Below are 7,203 nucleotides of genomic sequence, written 5' to 3' on the forward strand. Positions count from 1 at the left end.
ACGAACAACAGCGCTGATGCTGAGCGCAACTTTTCTGTTTACAATCTGATATTCTCAGACAGGCGCAGGAGTGCAGCTCTGCAAACTGAGCTAGGGCAAGGTGACTTGCTCAAGGCCACACAGCGCAGTAGGTAATCGGACTCGTTAGTTTTCGGTTACGAAGCAAAGACTGTATGCTGAGCCACGCTACCCTACTACAACTAGGTGATCTCATACTCATACTAAGTGCACTGATCTTCATATCAACATACTTCTGTTCTTTGTTTTACTTTTTCTTGAGTGCTTTTAATCGTAAATTTAGAATTCCTTTTCTTTTAGTTTCCTATTTTCTTTCTTTTTACTTGTGTTGAATTTATCGCAAACGGCGAAAAACCATTAACATTGATTGATGACAAATTCCTCCCTCTCTTTACAAATCACTGGTTTAAAAGACCCTCCTGTGAATGGGCAAAATGAATGTACATATGTGGAGACAACAAAAAATAATCCAGTTGAAAATATTGTTGGAGGAAATTGAAAAATAAACATTATTAAATTAACAGATTGGAATACTCAATTTGGTATTTTGCCGAAATTAACCGGATGACGAAAATTAAATATAATAGGTAAAGGGCCACGGGACGAAACCACCCCCCCCCCTCCCCCCCTTGTACACCTATTTTCCCCCCTGTACACTTTGTACACCTATTTTGTTTGTAAGAGTGACATCTCAACCACCACCAAGAAAAGTTATAGCCAAAAATCGATACTCTTTTGGGAGTTATGGGCCCTGAAAGGTCACTCGGTGCAAAAAAATCACAAGTGTCCTGTTTGTCTTTAGCACTGCATATCTCAAAAATTATAAGGACTAGACATATACAATTGGTATCAAAGTAAAGCTAATTGAATGTACTTTTGAAAAATATAACAGTATGCTCATTAGCCATATTTCATAACCTTGAAAATTGATGATAAAAGCGGAAAATAGCTAATTTTTAATAGATTTTCTGTCCACAAGAAGGCAAAAGGGTCCAGAAGTGGTTTTTTTTCTTTGGAAATTATGTTGATTGCAGTATTTTAGCCAACCAGTCTGAAAAATAACCCCAAAAGTATATTTTAGGTGATTTGTGCCATTTATTATTAAAATTTGGTAATTCTAGTATTCACGGATGATATAATTCTGGCCTCGGTAACCTCCACCTATCTCTCCATGCCATGGACACTTTGCCTATATATTCTGAAAGAGCAGTATCTTGACCACCACCATAAAAAGTTATAGCCCAATATTGATACTCTTTCAGAAGTTATGCTGATTTGAAAACAAAGAGTTGCGGCCCTTAGCAAAAATAGGGGTAGGGTTGCTTAGAACAACTGCTGTGTGAATACTATTCATGTGATATGCATTATTTTTGCATCTAATGTAAGGGAAATGATTGCTGTAACTAGGTGCATTATTTAGAAAGATCAGATAAAAACAATTTTGCCATAAAAGTTCAATTTTCACCCTTTCAGAAGTAAAAACGCATCTAACGAAGACTAAATATTAGACTCTTGCGACAACTATAAACCTTTAATCTATTATGGGCTCTTTATGAGCCTTAAGTTTTTAAAACTTTAGTACGGTATTGTGAACAACACCAAAATAAAATTAGAGGCTAAAACCCATACTCATTGGGGAGTTATTGCAATTTCAGAATATATGGTTAAGTCTCTTTGATAAATTAGTGGTGAGGTTGATAAAAATAAAATGGCTGCTCTGTGAATCCCATCTATAAAAAATGCATAATTTTAGCATGAAATATAAGATAATTCATTGTTCTAATTTAGCAAATAGTTTAAAAGAATCAGATTCATACATTTTGTGATAAAAGTGCATTTTAAAAGTGAAACTGTATCAATATGGTAACAGATTTTAAGAGTATAATCGCTAAAATTCTTACACAAAGATTAAATAAGGACATTAGGTCTGCAAGATCAGGCATCTTTAAGTCTTTGAACACTAGTTTATTTCTTCTCAATAAGGTACAGTCTATAACATTGCCTTTAGATTGTGTACTCTGTGTCCGAATCACTATCTTCTGCACTGTCCGAATCGCTGATATCCTCACTGTCCGAATCACGGTCTTCTTTCCTGTCATCACCTTGTCCATCAGATAAACTGTCATTTTCTTCTTCATTATTGATATCACTAGGGACTATATCTGATATTTCATCTGACAGGAAAGAACCACTGTGCCACTTGATATCTAGGATACCCGAACCATCACTGATCCATCCACTACTGTCAACACTTGGGAGGTTGGGTACTTGAAGTGATGCTCTTCTCCAAATCAAAGACCTTTCAAAGCTGCCTCCATGTAGGAATGTTCTTGTACTCCATATAAGCAGGGCAAACTTCCAGACTTTGATTATGAGTATGGGTTTTAGCCTCTAATTTTATTTTGGTGTTGTTCACAATACCGTACTAAAGTTTTAAAAACTTAAGGCTCATAAAGAGCCCATAATAGATTAAAGGTTTATAGTTGTCGCAAGAGTCTAATATTTAGTCTTCGTTAGATGCGTTTTTATTTCTGAAATGGTGAAAAATGAACTTTTATGTCAAAATTGTTTTTATCTGATCTTTCTAAACAATGCACCGAGTTACAGCAATCATTTCCCTTACATTTGATGCAAAAATAATGCATATCACGTGACTAGTATTCACACAGCAGTTGTTCAAAGCAACCCTACCCCTATTTTTGCTAAGGGCCGCAACTCTTTGTTTTCAAATCAGCATAACTTCTGAAAGAGTATCAATACAGTGGACTCCGGATAAGACGATGCCCAGAGGAACCGAGAAAAAAATCGACTTATCCGAAAATCAACTTAACCGGAGTGTAACCAAATGAGCAAAAACACATGTGAACAAAGCAAACCAATCTAGAATAAGTATGTCCCTTCATATCGCGCGGTCTCTGTAGTGGTCATCAGAGGCTCCTACCCCCAATAGTCCCATAGAGGAATCAGAATACATAAAAATCGGAATTTGAGATAAAAAAAAAGCGGAATCAACTTATTGTTATTGACTATGACATGCTTTGCAACAGAAAATGTAATAGACAATCCAAAAGTACTCAAATGATTAAAAATATAAAATGTGTAAAAAAATGTACAGATTGTGTAAAGACTAAGAATGGGGTCAAATAATAATAGAGAACACACAGGTCCTGGCCGTCTGAGAGCAAAGCATTGAATGGATGGATTTAAACTTGTCAGGACCCTCCCCCCCACACACCTAATCAAGAAAACGCGCGTGCCGGTACACACACACACACACACACACACACGGACACAGGGCTAAAATTAAATAGGGAAAGAAGCTGACCGTACTCAAATAATGTTATTACCGATTGAAGCCAACATATAATATTACCAAGGTCATTGACCTCACTAATTGGAGTCACAATAATAATAATAATACTTCGGTCAACCCCCCTTCCAAACATATAATATTATCCGACATCAGCAGCACACACTTTGAAGAGACTAATCAGCCATACAAAATGTGTGTTGATTGACCATAGGAGATGCTGACGAAATAAGCCATAGCTCACTTTTTTTTTTCGCTAGAGATTTTTTTTAAAATGTTTTCCTCGATGAGAATGCCTTGAATGTGGAATGTATACCAATTAAGTGAAATTATTCCGCGAAAAGCGGAAGGGTAGGCGCCTCTAGGTCAAGGTCATGCTTCTTGTCAATCGTCGAGACAGAAATAGCGATGATTTTCTGTCGCATGCCAAACTTTCCAAATGCATCGAATCTTCCTTTTCCGCGATAGGTTTGCCATTGTAGTTGTAGACTTGACTTGAATTCCTCTTGATAAAATTGATACTAATTAAGAGGGCCATTACATAGGATGGCCTGGGATTAGAACCAAAAAAATCTTGAACTTGAAGTTGCGACAATGTAAAATTTGAGATGGAGAAATTAAAGTTATTCAATACTGCTCATGTACATTGAACACGGACGTCAGGCAAAGCACCTACATCACATCGATGTGCGCTATTCGTTCACGGATATTCTTAACCACTTAAAATTCTTACTGGTAGCTTTTTTAACCAATGGAAATACTTGTTTATTTGTGATTTTTTTTGTAGTGGTAAGAACATCGACTTAAGCGACATCGACTTATGTGGAGTTTTTGTTTTTTTTACTAATGTTATATAGGAAGAAGGGGGAGGGACCAAGAAAAAAAATCGACTTAGGCAACGTCGGCGTATCCAGAGTGTATTGGGCTATAACTTTTTTTGGTGGTGGTCAAGATACTGCTCTTTCAGAATATATAGATAGTATGCAGATGACGTCACTCAGGCCTTTGTTATTGTTTTTGCCATCCGCGTTTGTGAGTTGTTCTCACTAAATTGTATTAACCCGACTATAAAAGTTCATGGTTACACAGAGTTTGTGTGTTGGTCCGTTATACTTCCGGATGGCAATGTTGTGAACTCCTTGGCCAACCGCATTCTATCTATAGGCAGACAAAGTGTACATTGTGGGGGGGGGGGGGGTTCCGGTAGCCCCCGGTCTATAAAGTAAAGTCAAATTGATGAGTCACGATTTAAAAGATGACGCCCTTCCGGACAGTGTCGTTAGAATTATAAGATGCCGTCGCCTAAACAAGAACATGGGAAATCCATTGAACAATACACGTTTCGTGTCAAACAGAAGCATCCATGTTGTCTAAAGTGAGCAAATTGTGATTAATAATCTGTCCCAAGATAAAAAGAAAGCGCCTGATGCTGGGCTCGAACCCCGAACTTTCTAGGTCACGTATCAATATCTTAACCGTTACGAGTTACGTTTTTAAAAGAGAAAGGTTTATGAAACCCACTCTTCACACTACATACTGCAAATATTGAATTCAATTCAAATTGTAGAACGAAATCAACGTCACTCAGCTCTTTCTTATTGTTTTAGCCAGCCATTTTTATGAGAAGTTCACACTAAATTGTGTCAATCAGACTATGTATAAACGGTCAAGGTTACACAAAATTTATTCGGCTGGCGGAATGTTGTGAGTAAATTACATAAGATAACACCAGCAATATGACAAATTGCCATATTTAGGGACAAGAAAGATTTAATACACATTATTATTATTATTATTATTATTATTATTATTATTATTATTATTATTATTATTATTATTATTATTATTATTATTATTATTATTATTATTACATGCAGCACTGTGAGGCTCATTGAGCATGTTTTATCCGTAGAAATGCGTTGTTTATAAATTCGTATTTATTTATCTTATTTGTTTGTTTTTAAAAACACTGCCTATGCTTGCATGGACGTAATCATATTGCTCACAATTAGAAACTAACATTATGAAGGACTTTGGACATTTCAATAGAACAGGGATAAACACTACATTAATGGATAATTTGTTTTCTTTTCTTCTTATTATTATTTTTTAAATTTATTTATTTTGTGTGTGAGCTTTTGTATCGACTATGTGATGGAGCAGTACACCTATCCACCGTTATACTCACTCGAAGTGAGAAAGAGCAATTTTGTGGTCAAAGGGATATAACTCAATTATTATTTATGGCAAGACTTCACACGTTTATTATTACACGATTACATCCCTTAGACCATGGATCGTTTCAAGCCAGCCACTTCAATAATAATAATAATAATAATAATAATAATAATAAATGGCATTTATATAGCGCTTTACCCCGTTGTCACAGGCTCTAAGCGCTTTACAGTGATATAAAACAAAACATATTGCAGTGAGACAAGTGTGAAGGAAACGTGATACGAATTCAATTTAACAACAACAAAATATGAAAATAATATTGCAACATTATGACGTAAAAAGATAAAACTTTAAGCGAGATTTGAACGTTGTCAACGAATCCGAGCATCTCACGTGTGACGGGAGAGAGTTCCAAAAATGGGGGGCCGAAAATTGAAAAGACTGTTCACCTATTTTACGCAATGGCTTAGGTTTGACAAGGATTGATTGGTCATTGCTTGACCTCAAGTTTCTATTGGGGACATATATGTTTAGAAGGTCTTTAATATAGGAGGGACTGTTCGTGCTTAGGGATTTGTAGACAACAGTACAAATCTTATAGGCAACTCTTTTTTCAACAGGAAGCCAATGTAACTCACGGAGAAGAAGAGTTGCTGACGGGTATTTTTTGTTATTGCGTACAATGAGCCTGGCTGCGTTATTTTGAGCAACCTGAAGTTTGCTAATTTTGTCTTTAGTTAAATTCGCCCAAAGGGAGTTACAATAGTCCAATTTAGATAAAACCAAGGAATTAATTAAAAGTTCTGTTATATGCTTCGGTATTAAATTACGAATTTTGCTTATTTTTTTCATTTCTATGTACATAGATTGTATGGTGTTATTCACGTGGCTTGTCATGGAAAGAACTTTATCAATGATGACGCCAAGGTTTTTTGCTTTATTTGAAAATTCTATTGTGCTATTTCCGAGAGTAATTAGTGATTTATTTGCCTGTTTAAGGATACTCGGTCTTCCACACATTAAAATCTCAGTTTTACTATCATTTAATTTTAACTTATTGTGGTACATCCAAGATTTAATCTCATTAAAACAGCTCGTAATTCGTTGTATTAAGAACTGTAAATTACTAAGGGGTGCTGAATCATATATTTGCGTATCATCTGCATAAAAATGATAACTCAGATTGAATCTGGATATCACACTAGAAAGGGGCTGCATATATACAGTAAAAAGGACAGGGCCAAGAACAGAGCCTTGTGGCACTCCAAAATTTAGTAAAACTTGTTCTGACTGAACACCATTCACCACGACAGTCTGCCATCGATCCTGTAAATATGATGTAAACCATTTAAGGGCAATTCCTTTTATGCCGAACGTATTTTCTAGTCTTCTTAACAAAATGTCATGGTCAATGGGGGCTGTGATTATTAATAGCTGGCTGTGATTAAAGCGCTTCACGATTGTGTCCAAGCCGACAGCAACGCTTACGTTGTTGGACGAGACATGATGTATGCACAATAATGCGTTCTTTCAATTTATTTTTTTCGACAGAGACGACGCTGTGACCGGCCAGGTAGCCGACTCTTTAAGAAAATATTTTTTTAAATACCCGAGTACGGGGAGAAAAGCCGGCTTGCGCCGCCACAGCGTGTGAAGATCAATAGACAGATAGAAAACCACGCCTCTCGGATTGTCGT

The sequence above is a fragment of the Berghia stephanieae genome, chromosome 11, assembly GCF_034508935.2.
Source record: "Berghia stephanieae isolate SIO BIC M18660-M18661 chromosome 11, UCSD_Bste_1.3, whole genome shotgun sequence".
Taxonomy (NCBI): Eukaryota; Metazoa; Mollusca; class Gastropoda; order Nudibranchia; family Aeolidiidae; genus Berghia; species Berghia stephanieae.